At 41.6% G+C, this 15,727-nt stretch overlaps 1 long non-coding RNA gene across 1 annotated transcript in view; it reads right to left on the bottom strand.

Annotated features, from left to right (window-relative positions):
• LOC128932567 (uncharacterized) overlaps positions 1-15,727 on the bottom strand; it is a 220,879-nt gene that overhangs the window by 15,262 nt on the left and 189,890 nt on the right. The gene's annotated exons all lie outside the window — the stretch shown is intronic.

Raw genomic sequence — 15,727 nt, 5'->3', positions numbered from 1 at the left:
GGGTAATGTGGTCTGCTTGTGTCCCCATTCAAATCTCAACGTGAATTGTATCTCCCAGAATTCTGAAGGACCCAGAGGGAGGTAACTGAGCCACAGAGGCTGGCCTTTTCTGTGCTATTCTCATGATGGTGAATAAGTCTCACAAGATCTGATGGGTTTATCAGGGGTTTCCACTTTTGCTTCTTTCTCATTTTCTCTTACTGCCTGGATGTAAGAAGTACCTCTCCCGCCATGATTCTGAGGGCTCCCCAGCCATGTGGAACTGTACATACAATTAAATGTCTTTTTCTTCTCAGTCCCTGGTAGGTCTTTATCAGTGGCATGAAAATAGACTAATACACAGGGCAATGAAAATCCAGGCAGAAAAAAATGCCTCATCTCTTCAGTGAACCCTCTTGAACCCTTCTCCCCTGCCAGATTATTCAATCATAATTTTGCTTTGAGAAAAATTCTAAAAATGCCACATATTATAAACTATTTAAAAGGTGAAATTGACTGATGGCTTTATTATCCGGAAACCCTAAAGAATTATGGAGCATCAGAAAGATCAGGCTGTAACAAATAAACAATATGTAGTGAAGGAATAAATTATCATACAGTAAAGTTTGGAATAAGTAGAAACTAAAATAAAGAATAAAGAAAAGCACCTATAATCTAATATCCAAAGACTGTGAAGTATTTGATTAACATTTACTTAAAGATACAGATATATATTTTACATATATAATAAATATATAACATTGTTTCAAATACATATATATGAAATCAGAAATCAGAGCATGTAGCAAGAAATAGTACATCTTTTTGTTTTTCCACTAACATTTAAGCAGACATATTTTCCCATGTAAATTTGTCCATTTTCATACTGCTATAAAAAACTGCCCAAGACTGAGTAATTTATAAAGGAAAGAGATTTAACTGACTCACATTTCAGCATGGCTGGGGAAGCCTCAGGAAACTTACACTCGTGGCAGAAGGCAAGGGAGAAGCAAGGTACCTTCTTCACAAGACAGCAAGAAGGAGTGCTGAGCAAAATGTAAAGAGCCCCTTATAAAACCATTCGATCTCACCATCATAAGAACAGCATGGGGAAACTGTCCCCATGATCCAGTTAACTCCACCTCTCTCAAGTCTCTCCCTTAAAATTGAGGATAATGGGAATTACAGGGATTATAATTCAAGATGAGATTTGGGTGGGGACACAAAGCCTAACAATATCGTCATGCACTGACACAATCTCCATGGGTTTTGCTGGATGCATAATATTCTATCAAGGAAATATTTAATTAATTAATTGATTTTTTTTTACTATATATTTAGGTTATATCTAGTTGTTCACTTCTCTCGTGGCAATTCTATCATGAACAACTTTGGAAGTAAAGCTTTAATTAGAACATTGAGATACATCCCCAGAAATGGAGTATGAGTCTATTAGGTATGAATATCACACAACATCCCAAATCGTTTCTGAAATGCTGCAGTCGCTTCATGTGCAGTTCATTTTCGTCCACTGTACCCAGGGCCAGCTTCATAGCAGTGCAGCCTATGCAGCCCCAGAGAACCCTCACCCAGAAGAGATCCATGTTTGCTTTAATGCTTTCTTGGCACCATCTTGAAATTCTTAATAGTTTGAGCTTTGAATGTGTGTTTTGTAAGCAAAGTCTGATGGAACATGGGAACATGCAGGTTACCAGAATAGATTCAGGCACAGAATAGATTCAGTGCCCCCCTGTTCCTTGCTGACATGTTCACATGGAGTGCCAAGCATGCCTCATGAGCACAAAATTCAAGCAGACCAACAGATGTAGAAGTTCAGTGAGGCTCAATCAAGTACGAAGTAAGAGTGCCACTTCTAGAACTGGGTAAGCCTGGGGTCAGGGGTTGGGGGCACTGGCTGTCCTAAGAGATCATACTTTTTATCAGAAGCAGAACTTACTTCAAATGGCCAACAAGCCCTGTCATATGTTTTCTTGCTTGTGTTACTTCCCCGTTTCAGGCAACCACTTAGCCTGGTTTCCTTTTAGACCATCCTTACTCATTAGTGAGCCAAAGGTAGACAGCATTGGTAGAATGTTTACATATCAAGAAGTGAATTTAAAACAGTTGAGTTTGTTTTGTGCGCCACTTACACTGTTCTGGTAAGAATGAAATGTGTATGCATGTACAAGCACAGAACATATAGTTCAAAGGTGATGCAAATGCAGAATGTAATTCTGCACAGGAGTTTGAATACTCATTCTAAATGAATTCAATCACTTTGAGGGAGCCAGAGCAGGATTTTACTAGGAGCAATCTTCCTTCTTCCTCTTCCATACCTCCTCTAGCTGCCTTCTGGCTCAACAGCAGGCTGATACCTTTTTGGCACAATCTAATCTGTGATAAGCCACCAGGCCAGCTTCTCCAGATAGTGACAGATTAATAGCAATGTTGGTTCGAGGGCTAGTCTTTGGTAAAAGGCAACTCGGCTAACATTTCTTTATTGCCATATGCTCTATGACTCTTAGGTTCTTTATTTACTTGCTTGCTGGTAAATTTTTACAGCCTTCTTCTGCCAAATATTGTTCTCCTTTGGATTAAGGCCTCATTTCTGAAATATAACTTTTGAACTTTGGACTGCAGTAAAATTACTATTGCTATTATAAGTTGACCTTTCTTTATAAAATTACAAAGTTTTTCAGGATAGAAGATTGGAGAACAGAAAAAAAAATTACAAAGTTTTCCTTCTAAGGACATTATTATAACAACAGATTATCTGGTATCCAGTATGCAAAATCTTAGGCTGATAACCCATAGCCTGGAGAAGAACCAATCTAACCTCTACGGCAGAGGATGCAAGTTAGAATCAACTGAGGAGCTTTAAAAAGCAAGAATGCCTGAGTCTAACTCTCCAAGATTCTGACTTAATTAATCCTTAATTGGACCTGGGTGCATCCTGAGCACTGAGAATTTTACAAACTTTGCAGGTGATTCTCTATGCAGCTACAGTTTTGAAACTGCTTAGAGCCAGTGCTCTAACATCTCATTTGTTTAGATTCAGAGGAGGAAATACACACAGCTAGGCCTGGCAGAATGTCCACTTCCATATTGTCAGAATTCAGCCAATAATTATGGAGCCCCTACTGGCTGACTAATAACAGGCCTTTTGGGAATTGCGAAGATGAATAAGAGAGAGGCCAAGTGAGGATCGGCAAGCTAGTCTGAAAGAAGCGTGTCTAGAACAAGATATACCCATGAGCCAATAGGAGGCTGTACCTGTACATTGCTTTTTGAAGGGAACTTCTGGGGTCTCTTTACAGAGGAAGTGTTGGGTCAGATACTTGTGCGTTAGGAAGAAGAACAAACAAAGGCACTCATATCTGGAGATTTTGTCCAAATCCATCCCAAACTTTCTTCCCCGTACAAAATAATCATTACCACGAATAAAGACAAAACAGAAAATTTTTTTTTCAACAGCTACACAGTCATTGCTGTCAGTGTATACTAAATAAGGGGAAAATGATGAGAGGATGAGGATTAGAAATCACTCTTTCCCCAGCAGGTTAAATGAACAACAACAAAATCCATATCTTTGTCCAGATGTGATGGCTCATCTCATGAGTCAACTCAACTGGACTATGGGGTACCTAGATCTTTGGTTAAACATTATTCTGGGTTTATCTGTGAGGGATCTTCTAGATAAGACTAATATTTGAATTAGTAGACTAAGTAAAACAGATTGCACTTAGGACTCATCCAACCTGTCAAAGCCCTGAATTGAACAGAACAAAATCTGCCTGATTGCCTTCAAGCTGGAACACAGGACTTCTGCCTTCAGACTCAGACTTGGACTGGAACTTATACCATCAGCTCTCCTCGGTCTCAGACCTCTGGACTCGGACTGCACTATACCATCAGCTCTTTCTAGAGAACTCAGACTAATACACGATCACAAAAAATTTTCCATACACATTCACATTTAATTCTCATAACAATCCTCAGTCTAGGAAATGGTGGTATAATATGTGTCTTAGCTGGCTCAGGGTGCCATAATGAAATGTTTTAGTCTGGGTGACTTCAACAACAGAAAGTCGTTTCTCACAGCTCTAGAGGCTAGGAAATCCAAGAGCAAGGTGCCAGCCAATTTGGTTTCAAGTGAGAGCCGTCTTCCTGGTTCATTCATCTATACCTAATTACCTTCTAAAGGCCCTATCTCCAAATACCATCACATTGAGTGTCAAGGCTTCAACATACGAACTTTGGAGGACACAAAAATTCAGTCTATAACAATATATTTCCCATTTTACAGATGGGAACACTAAAGCCCAAAAAAAGTGAAGTAACTTGCCAAAAGCTACCAAACCTCTGAATGCAAGAGCTAGAATGTGAGCCAATATCTCTCCCACATACACCATTCTTTCTACTACAACCATGCTTTTTATGTTAGCTATTCTAACACATAGCAAGATACTCATCTTTAGAGAGAGCCAGTAAAGGTCTGAAAAGTTACCAGCCTTGCTAGTTATCTGGCAAGTGCTAATTAAAATGACAGCAAAATTCTATTTTTCACTCATCAGACTGGTAAAAATCAAAAGACTAATACTATCCAGTGTCAGGAAGGGAGAGGTGAAAGGAATGTTCTTAAATACTGCTTGTAGGATCACACATCAGCAGACTGTGGAGGGCAATTTGGCAGTATCTATAAAAATTAAATGTGTATTCTCTTTGATCAAGTAGTTTTAGTTCTTAGTACCTACCCAAGGGAAATAGTTTCACATGGGTACAAAAAAGCATCCACTGCATTTTCTGGTAACAGTGAAATACTAGAAGCACCATATTACCCATTCATAGGGAATGGTTAAAAGGATCGTGGTGCATCCAAACTATGGCATCTGTGAAACCCTCCAACAGAATGTGGCGGATTTGTATATTCTGACATAGAAGTTTTATTTAGTAGAATAAAATATGTGGTATGTATAGCATAATTTTATTTATGTGATAAAGAGTGTTGTGTATCTATATGTATATGATTTTATACAAAGACTCAAGGACACATACATATCAAACTGCTAATAGTTACTGCCAATCATTCTGGATTGGAACAAAGGGAACCCAAAGAGAGCTTTTGCATTGATGGCATATTGTCTGAAATTCACAGTGGGAATACGCTCATTATTGTTCACATAATAAATAGATACATAAACAATAAAAGCATAGAAATAAAGGTGCTTTTCTTTACACCATTTGTTTTACTTCTCTGACTATAACGCTATGGGGTAGACAGATTCCACATCCTAAATGAGAAAGCAGAGAGTCTGAGAGGAGAGGGGACTTGTGAGATAAGCCAGGATGGGTTAGTGATAAAACTGGGACTAGAACCCAGGTCTTTTGACTCCAGTTCCAGTGCCCCATGGATGGGGCACTTCCTGCTTCATTTAACTTCCACAGTCTTTGCGCTATTTTGCCTCTTACGGAAGGAAGCAATCAACCCATTATTTCAAGAGAAACTTCAACTCTTAAAGAGTTAGATTTGAAAGCTTTTCTTCTCCGTCTTCTGTTTTTTAAACTAGGCAGGGTCCAGGGGCCAGCACCCTCATAATCTCTACTTAAACCTGCAGGTTCACTGTTGCAAAAGACTTCTCTGATGTTCAGCTCGATTTTTAACCAAATAAATCTCACTTTGCTGATGTCTATAAAGTCTGACTTTATGGCAGAGAGCTCTCCTAGAACTCTGTCTTTAATAAAAGGGAAAAGAAGTGGAACTACTAATTTAGTTTCTTTAAAAGGCATGTATTTTCATGCACATTAAGTCCATCTGTTGGTGAAATGATGCCTTTGCACAGTATATAATTTGATAAAACCCAAAAGAACTCAGAGCTCCTAGCTTGAAGCAGAAATAGAGAAAGTGGCTGGGAACCTGACTGAAGTAGAGAAATCCACCAAACACTATTTTTAGAATTAAAAAACTGATTTTAAAAAACTATCCGTCATGGAGAAAGATTCGTGTTCTCAGTGTAAGTGCCTCTCAGCACATTCAAACCACTTCAGAAACAGAGATCAAAGGCTCTTGGTCTCTGCAGCTCATCCACTGGGGATATCTTTTTCACGGCATTGTGTGATATCTGACCGTCTCACTGCCTGTCTTCACACTGTTCAGTGGGTCCCTACTGGCTACAGAGACTTACAGATTGGCAGCCACATGTTTGTTTGCCAGTAAGAAGTATTTTTAAATGTTAAATATTGACAACACTTAAAACTTAGCAGTCAGTCCACCTAAAATTCTGATTTCTAAAAAAATCAGAAGATCTGACCTTTCTGGGTTGCAATTCTTGCAGAGCATTTAATGTGCTGGTGCTGAGTAGGAGAGGTGTAGAAGAGACAGCACTCACTTCCTAGTACGCCGCAATTTCACCTGCATTGCCTGACCTCTACCATACTTGGAGTTGTAACACCTGGTCTTAAAAATGAAACTCTAAACTTCACAAAAGGACATTCAGAGTTCTTCACTATTGGCTACTGGTCAGCTTCTACATCTTCAGCCTCTCACATTTCCCTATTTATTTAATCAATAAACCTTCCTTGATCCCTAGCATGTACCAGGCAGTGTCCTAGGTGGATATGGACATGAATAAAATGCGTGCCTCATTAGGGTCCCAGCAGATGGCACATACAAATTAAGACAATTTAAGCAGGGGTGGCTGAATGGTAGGAGAACCGCAAAGATAGTGCAGTACTTTGAGACTTTTGTACCTCTAGACCTAAAGAGGGACATCATCTACCTGGAGAGAAGCTGTAACCTTCTGTTGGGAATGCAGCCAACTCAAGATAACCCTGCAGACTAGGCACTTCGGGAAAGATCACCTGCTTTCACTCTCATCTCTTCCTCTGGTTTTCTGAGAAGGCTTCTTGTATGGCCAAAGTCAGAAGCAAAGGAGAGGGTGTGTCTCTTGATGCAGTCCACAGAGGTCAGCTTCCTAGACAAACAGCAGGGTAGAGAAAGAACAGAGTGGGTCCAAGGTACAAACAGATGACACCGAGCCAACTCTGCTCTGCCCTCCAAGGAACTCACAGTCTAATGAGAAGAATGATTAGCCTACAAACAAGGGCAGCACGGGGGAGGCAGTGCTGTGTTAACTAGAATCACAGCAGACTATAGAAACTCAGAGGAGGTAACTACCCATACAGAGGCAACTAATCCAAGACAGCTGAAAGTTCCAGGAAATGGTGAACTCAAAGCTGATCTAGAAATGAATAAAGAACAAGAACTTAGCCAGGTAGAGATGAGGAGGAAAAGGCGGGTTATCCCAGCAGAGAGAGCATCCCATTGCTCAGGCTTCAGGGGCACCATATGCCCAATCCGCTGAGGCACTCTGCTCCCCAGATGTTTCTCACCCTTTTGTACTATACGTTTGCATAGACGCTGCCCTCTGCTGCAATAGCTTCCCCCTATCCTTTTTGGAAAGTTAAATTCAGTTCAAATTCACCTCTCCAAGCAATTCCACTCCTGTATCCACCCAATAGAAACGCGGTCACACATGCACAAAAAGACACACATTAGAATGCTCACAACAGCATTATTAGACTAAATGATGAATTCTTAGAATAGAATACTATCCAGCAGTGAAATGTACAATCTAAAATTCCATGTAAAAATATGAATAAATACCACAAACATAATGTTGAGCTGTATTAGTCTGTTTTCACACTGCTGATGAAGACATACCTGAGACTGGGAAGAAAAAAAGGTCAAATTGGACTTACAGTTATGGCTCGGGAGGACTCAGAATCATGGTAGGAGGCAAAAAGCACTTCTTACATGGTGGCAGCAAGAGTAAATGAGGAGGATGCAGAAGTGGAAACACCTGATAAAACCATGAGGCTTATTTACTACCATAAGAACTGTAAGAGAGAAATTGCCCCTATGATTCAAACGATCTCCTACTGGGTCCCTCCGACAACACATGGGAATTATGGGAGTACAATTCAAGATGAGATTTGGGTGGGGACTCAGCCAAACCATATCATGAGGAAGTCAGACATCTTTACCTGATGTATACCTCATGAGGCTTCATTTATAAGAAGATCAAAATCAGGCAATCTATAGTGTATTAGGATGTTCTTACAGTGTTATAAAGAAATACCAGAGGCTGGCTACTTCATAGAGAAAAGTAGCTCACAGTTCTGCAAGCTGTATAAGCATGGCATCACCATCTGCTTGGCTTCTGATGAGGGCCTCAGGAAGCTTACAATCATAGCAGAAGGGGGAGCAGTTGGTGTCAAATGGTGCGAGTGGGAGCAAGAGGTCAGGGGGAAGGTGCTACTCTCTTTTAAACAACCAGATCTCATGTGAACTCAGAGTGACAACTACTCCCTTAACACCAAGGGGATGATGCTAAACCACTCATGAGGGATCTGCTCCCTTGATCCAAACAGCTGCCACCAGGCCCCACCACAAACACGGGGGATCACATTTCAACATAAGATTTGGAGGGGACAAACATCCAAGCCATATTGGTGTTAGAAGTCAGGACTATAATAATCCCTTAAAGGAGTGGTCGTTACTAGAAGGTTTCATGAGATGGGAAGGTGGGTGGGGGTGGGGTTCTTTGTTGCTAGTAATGTCCTATTTCATGATCTGGGGGCTGGTTGAATGAGTTCATAAAAATTCATTGAACTGTACACCTGTGGTATAATTTTCTGTGTGTTATATTTATTTATTTGTTTGTTTTTAGTTTAAGTCACTTTCTCAGGGAAGCTTTCACAGGTTATTGAATAACAAGGGCTTCCTATCCAAAGTCCTGCTTCTGTAGAACTCATCAAGACATCTGAAAACCACTGTGACAAGAACAAGGTCTCAGAAGCCCCACACCTGCCTGGATTTCCCTGGTGGTCCTGAACAAGCCCTGTCTACTCTCTTGGCTCCACCTGTTCCTTTAATGATGCAGTGGAGCAGATAGACTTCAATTTCTTTTTAGTAATCAGGAGTTTTGCAGACATCAGAGATCAATGGGTCATTCATCGTTTTCTGAACTTCCTTGCCAATGTGGACAGTCTCTGCTCAGAAAACAACCTTGAAGCTGAGCTCATGCCTGTAATCCCAGCACTTTGGGAGGCTAAGGCAGGCAGATCATGAGGTCAGGAGATTGAGACTATCCTGGCTAATACGATGAAACCCCATCTCTACTAAAATTACAAAAAATTATCTGGGCATCGTGGCATGCGCCTGTAATCCCAACTACTCAGGAGGCTGAGGGAGGAGAATCACTTGAACCTGGGAGACAGAGGTTGCAGTGAGCTGAGATCACACCACTGTACTCCAGCCTGGGCAAGAGAGCAAGACTCAGTCTAAAAAAAAGAAAAGAAAACAGCTTTGAAATAAGCTGGACCCAGGGGTTTGTGTCTGTAGTCCCAGCTACTTGGGAGGCTGAGGTGGGAGGATTGCTTGAGCTCAGAGGTTTGTTGAGATTAGCCTGGGCAGCATAGCAAAACCACATCCCTATAAAATAAATGAATAAATATGTATGTTTCAAATAACAACCTGAAATGGATACAACTCTCAGCTGAGTGACTCCCAACGTTGTCATCATGGAGGGACCCTGCTGTGACTTCTTTCCTATGAGCCACACATACTGAAAAAGGATGCAACCATTCATAAGAACAAAGATGTTTATTGTGTAATGATCCATTTGTTTTAATCAAGGCACTTATATTAACGCCAACCTAACCTTGTGATCAGCATGAGATAACAAATGTTTCTCCACTGGGTTGTATAAGTCCTGCTCAAAGCACAGCAATAAGATAGTTTCATTTACCCGGGAATATCCATAATAGGGGTTCAATATAGGATTGCGATCCTTAATTTTATGATACAGAGATTAACTCAGGAGACTTTATTTTTCTCAAACCCCTCCAGGTGGCATTCCTAGGTTAGAACTACAGTATCAGCTCCTCATCCCACACACCAAAGAGACTTTGGATTTTGTTTCTGGATATTTCATGGTACTGCTTTCCCAGCTTCTTTTCAATGATGCTCTCAGAGTGATAAGGCCTTTGTAATGCTACATAAGCCAAGTGAAATGAAATATAATTTTTTTAATGACACCAATTGTCTTAGTTTGTTTGGGCTGCTAACACAATCCCACAGAGAGGGTTATCAACAACAGAAATTTATTTCTCATAGTTCTGGAAGCTGGGAAGTCCAAGAGCCATGTCTGGTGAGGGCCTGCTTCCTGGTTCATAGATGGAGCCTAGCTCTCTGTGACCTCTTTTATACAGGCACTAATCCCATTCATGGGGACTCTGTCCTTTGACCTTATCACTTCCTAAAGGTCTAATTTCCTAATGCCATCACTTTGTAGGTACAATTTTAACATATAAATCTGGGGGGGAAGGGAGGCCACAAACATTCAGATCATGGCACCAATATTGGCTTACATGTGCTGCTGTCATCCTAGGCCAATTACATGGGTTAATGCAGGCTGTGGAATCAGATGGTGTGGGTCAAATCCCACCTCTGATTCTTACTGTCCCAGTGACCTTAAGTGAGCAGATACTTAACCTCACTAGGTCCCCATTTCCTTATCTATAGCGTGGGACTTATAGTTATTTAGTTCTTTGGAGAATCCAATGTCTATAATCCATGAAAGAATATAGCATAGGGTTTGGCACATAGATGTATTTTACATAGTCAGCTTCTAATAGTAATTCTACTTTTACTTTTTCTTTCTTTTGTGCATGTGTGTGCATGTGTGTGTGTGTGTGTGTGTTACTCTGTTGCCCAGGCTGAATTCCAGTGTCACAATCTTGTCTTACTGCCACCTCCACCTCCCGGGTTCAAGCGATTCTTCTGCCTCGGCCTCCCCAGGAGCTGAGACTACAAGCATGCGCCACCACACCCAGCTAACTTTTTCTATTTTTGGTAGAGACAGGGTTTCACCATGTTGGCCAGGCTGGGTGGTCTCAAACTTCTGACTTCAAATGATTCACTCACTCGGCCTCCCAAAATGCTGGATTACAGGCATAAACCACCACACCCAGCCATAATTCTTTCTTCACAACATTCTTTTTAAGAAAGCATCATTATCCCCATTTTATAAAGGAGAAACTGAGGCTCATAAACTTGCCCAAGATCGCACAGCAATTGATTGACAGATCCAGGATTTTTAACCCTCGTTCTTCTTGATGCCAAAGCCTGACCTATTTCCATGAGTCAATCCTTCAACCTGGCAGATGTGGGGGCTGAATACATACCCTCAGTAGGGGCTTCTATTCCCTTATAAACATTATTTTTGAGGAAAAAAGGACATTTTGATTATTTAAAAGAATAAAAAATAAATTATCAAGTAAGCCTTTGCCCTCGTCATCATTTTTTCCAAGCCCATGTTTTTATGGACCCATTCAAGATTGTCAGTCCTAATTTTGTGACTATTGCCAATCTTATATCAGGCATTAATTAGCCAAGGAGATCCCTAGCCAAGCTGTGTGACCTTGGGCACCTCCTTCCCTCTCCAAGCGGACCTCAGTTTCTTCTTCTGCAGAACAGGGGAGTGGATGGAGGCTCTCCCAATTCCTGCAGCCTGACCGGGAAGCGTCTCTCCTGACATCACTCCAGGGCTCAAATGTTTGACTCTCGCCCTGCCTTCCCAAACTATGTCAGAGGGGAAAGGAAAAAAAGACAGAGAATCCAACATCTGTTTTCACACCAGGGTTAGGAACTCATTCCTTAAACATTTCTCATATTTGACCAGAAGGGCATTTCGTCATGAGGAACAGGATTCGTCCCTCGCTGGCTGCTTCTGCACTTTGCTGATAAGACAGTAACAAATGTGCTGATGTGCATTTCCAGGAATTGAAGCTTCTCCCTGACCAGGGCCAGCGCTGCTGCATTCACTAAGGCAGGTGCCAGAACCCCGTGCCCAAAAGCCCTTCCCTTCCCAGGCAGGCTGGCCAAGTCTCTGTCCCTGGGGCTCTCGTCCTCCCACTTAGCACCTCTTTCAGGCCCTATAGGCAGGGATTGGTGGCTTGTGCAGTCACCAATCACACCTCCTTTTTCCTGGCTTCCTGGTCCAGCTGTGGGAGAAAGCCCCCTCCCCCTCTCACCACCCAGTTCAGCCATGGAAGGAGCTAAACGAACCCTCCGTCCTACCAATCAATGGCTCAGGGCTCTGCCACCCACTCCAGTATGACCTCGAATAGGTCTCAATGTCTCTGGGCCTCCGTGCTAGCTAATCTTCAAAGAACACTGTGTACCAGGCAGTGTTCTAGTTACTTTTGATAGGAATCAACTCCTATTTAATCCTCTTCACAACCTTACATGCAATGTGATTAGTTTTTTTGGTGTTTGTTTTTGAGACCACAGTATCTCACCCTGTCACCCAGGCTGGAGTGCAGTGGTGCAATCTCCACTCACTGCAACCTCCACCTCCTAGGTTTAAGAGATTGTCCCACCTCAGCCTCCCAAATACCTGGGAGTACAGGCACCTGCCACCACTCCCAGCTAATTTTTTTTATACTTCTAGTAGGAACGGGTTTCACCATGTTGGCCAGGCTGGTCTTGAACTCCAGAGCTCAGGTGATCTGCCCGCCTCGGCTTCCTAAAGTGCTGGTGGGATTACAGGCATGAGCCACCATGCCCAGCCCCTGACGTGATTAGTTTTCTAGTTACCCTCTTTTACTGATGAGAACACTAAGCCACAAAGGGCTTCTGTAGTTCAACTAAGAACACACACATCCCAGATTTGAACCCAGGCCTTTGGACTTGAGGCATGCTAATGCTCTGTCAGCAATCCTCAGACATTTTGGTCTCAGGATCCCTTCACAGTCTTTAAAAGTATTGAGGATCCCAAAGAGCTTTTGTTTCTATGGGTTATATCAATCACCATATTAGAAATTAAAACTGAAATACTTAAAGCTCAAGAATAGACAAGCATATATTCCATTTGTCATCAGAGTACATTATCTCACATCAAACGGCCTCCAGAAAACTCAACTCCAAGCTCATGAGAGAATGGGAGTGAAAAAAGCAAATGACATCTTAGTATTTTGTCACAAATATAGTTTTTACCTCAAGGAACCCCCGTAAGATTGTTGGGGACTCCCGGGGTCCCCAGATGACACTCTGAAAATGTATGCTCTGCACAGCCTCCATGACCTTGTGATGGCATGCGCCTTAGAGTAACACCCCTACCTTTCTCACAGGGTATTAAATTCAGTCAGTAAATACTAACTAACCACCCACTACATCTCAGGCGCAATGCTAACCACGAGGATACAGTGGCGATGAACAAATACCGTCCTGGCTGCTTGGACTCTTCCAGTAAAGTGGAAGAGTCAGGTATTAAGGCAAAAAAATAATCACTCCAATAAGTAATGTAAATATATTAAGATGATTAGAAAACAACAGGACACCAGGGGACCGTAACTCAGAGACTTGACTTTGTTTGAGCAATCAGGAAAAACTGTCCTGAGGAAAAGGCTTATCTCACTAAGGATTTTGCAAACCATAGCTGCACTTTGCAAGAAGAAACTGCTGATGGTCTCCTTCTAATGAGGGTCTGAGAACTGTCACAGCCTCCTTTCTTTCAGCTCTTTCTGTTCTTAAAACTACCCCACATAAATCCTTTCAGTCCAAAGACTCAACTGGGGGCCCTTAGTAATTTTCAATTCATGACTTTCCCTCCCATCATTTGGTCCCAACGCAGCTGCTCCCAGTACATATAGACAGTAGTAGAAATTGGTGGCGATTTCTACTACTGTAGAAGGGAAGAGGCAATGAGGGGGAATGAAAAGACTCTGGCTTTGGCTTGAGTCCTGGTCTCCATCTCTCTCCTTCCCATTCATGGGACCCTGGCCAAGCTGCTGTTCTAGATTCTCGGCATCCTCAGCTGTACTCATGAAGAGTTCAACATAGAATCTTCCTCATGTGGTTAGAGTGACTAGCAAGTGGGTTGACGTGTATGAAAACACCCTGCCAATGTAAGATACATACAGAAATGCACAGATATAAAGTGCAATGCCAGTACAGCAATAATGACAATATTGAATTTGAATTGGACAGTGAGACATACTAGATGAAATAGCTTTATCTGTGTTGTTCTCATTACATGTTAAAATCCATGCTTAAAAATAGGTCATTTCAAAGAAAGGCTATAATTGAAAATACATGTTCTTTGGAGGAGGCATGGGTTTTTGGTGGGGTTTTTCATTTGTTCGTTTTTGTTTTGTTTTTTGTTTTTTTGCTGTTTTTTCTGAATGCAGAACCAGAAATGCAAAAAAAGCAGCTATAATTTTTCCAAGACAAAAGACTTAGTAATTCAGAGCTTCACTTTATTCATGTTGTCTATAATTCAAAACTGAGCCTTCTTGAAAGATCCACTGCGGTGTTTGGAACTGGAAGTCAGAAGCGCCAAGTTCTCATCCCAGCCCAACCACTGACTCACTGATTGCCTCTCTTGTTTGGGCCCCAGTTTTCACATTTATAAGATGGGTAGGGAGGGGGTGGGAGGTTTTAACCATGTTAATATTTCCCAAAGAATCGGTACGAAGCAGTTGTAGAACCCCTATGAGAGAAGACTGTAGGAATCACAGGCTTAAAAGAAAATCACTAGTAAAAAGGGTAATCGTGTTTTAACTCTCTTTTTATCCTTCAAATCATATGTCAAGGAGAAATCCTCATATCAGAGCTGCCCTGTCTTTAACAACTTTCTAACATTTGCTTCTTTTCTCTTTAACTGAGAACACTCCTTAGGACAAGACTTCAGAAAGTGAGAATGTTTAGCTAAAATTTAATATCATTATTTGGCTATCATCATGTATGCATTTTGGTTGACTTCTGTTTTAGCAAAATACTCTATTTTTGTTTATTAGAGTGATAATAAAAGCTTTGTTTGTAAATGAATTCTGTTTAGTTTTAAAAAGTGATTTATTTTTTCAAATGTAGCAGGTATTACAAGAAACACATAGCTGTGGCCGTAATCGTGGCCATAGCTATGGAAGATATCTGAGGTGACTCCCCTCACTGCTGAGGGTCTAGCCTTAGTCCCTATTTAGTGGCTGTAAATGGCTTGGTCACGGGATGTTCTCACTGTCATCTGTTGTCCAGGCTCCCTGGGTGCCAAAGTTGCGTTAGACTCTGGGTCAGGGGTACAGAGGTCTGGGTTGCTCAGGAATTCTGTTCTGCCACAGACCTAAGAGCAGCAGGTGCACCCTCTGAGAATAAACCCACTTACAGCAAGGGGAGGGCTCTGGCTGTCATTTCAACTGTATTCAGAAGAAATTACCATAAACATGAGTTCTGGGTGGTGTAAGAGTTTATGAGATTCTTTCTTATATGTGAGCTCAGGAATCCTCACCACACCCCTGCAACTTGGGTATTATTTCTGACTTCATTTTACAGGTGAGGAAACAAAGGCTCAGAGAGCTGAAATGATTTAAGAAGCCATACCTCTAGAGAGGGGTAGAAGGAAGGCTTTCAATCTGCATCTTGTGCCACCAAAGCTCATTGCTCTTTCCAATGCAAATGATGCGAAAGAAAGTTTGGAAATCAATCTGAAAGATGAAGTGTTACAGCTCACTGGAAAACCCCCAAAATAGAATAAGAAAAAAAATATGAACCCAGATTTTTTTTTTTTTTTTTTTTGAGACAGAGTTTCGCTCTTGTTACCCAGGCTGGAGTGCAATGGCGCAATCTCGGCTCACCGCAACCTTCGCCTCCTGGGTTTAGGCAATTCTCCTCTCTCAGCCTCCTGAGTAG

Source organism: Callithrix jacchus, chromosome 1, assembly GCF_049354715.1.
Source record: "Callithrix jacchus isolate 240 chromosome 1, calJac240_pri, whole genome shotgun sequence".
NCBI lineage: Eukaryota > Metazoa > Chordata > Mammalia > Primates > Cebidae > Callithrix > Callithrix jacchus.
Note: the sequence above shows the minus strand (reverse complement) of the source record. Positions and strands in the feature narration are given on the sequence as shown.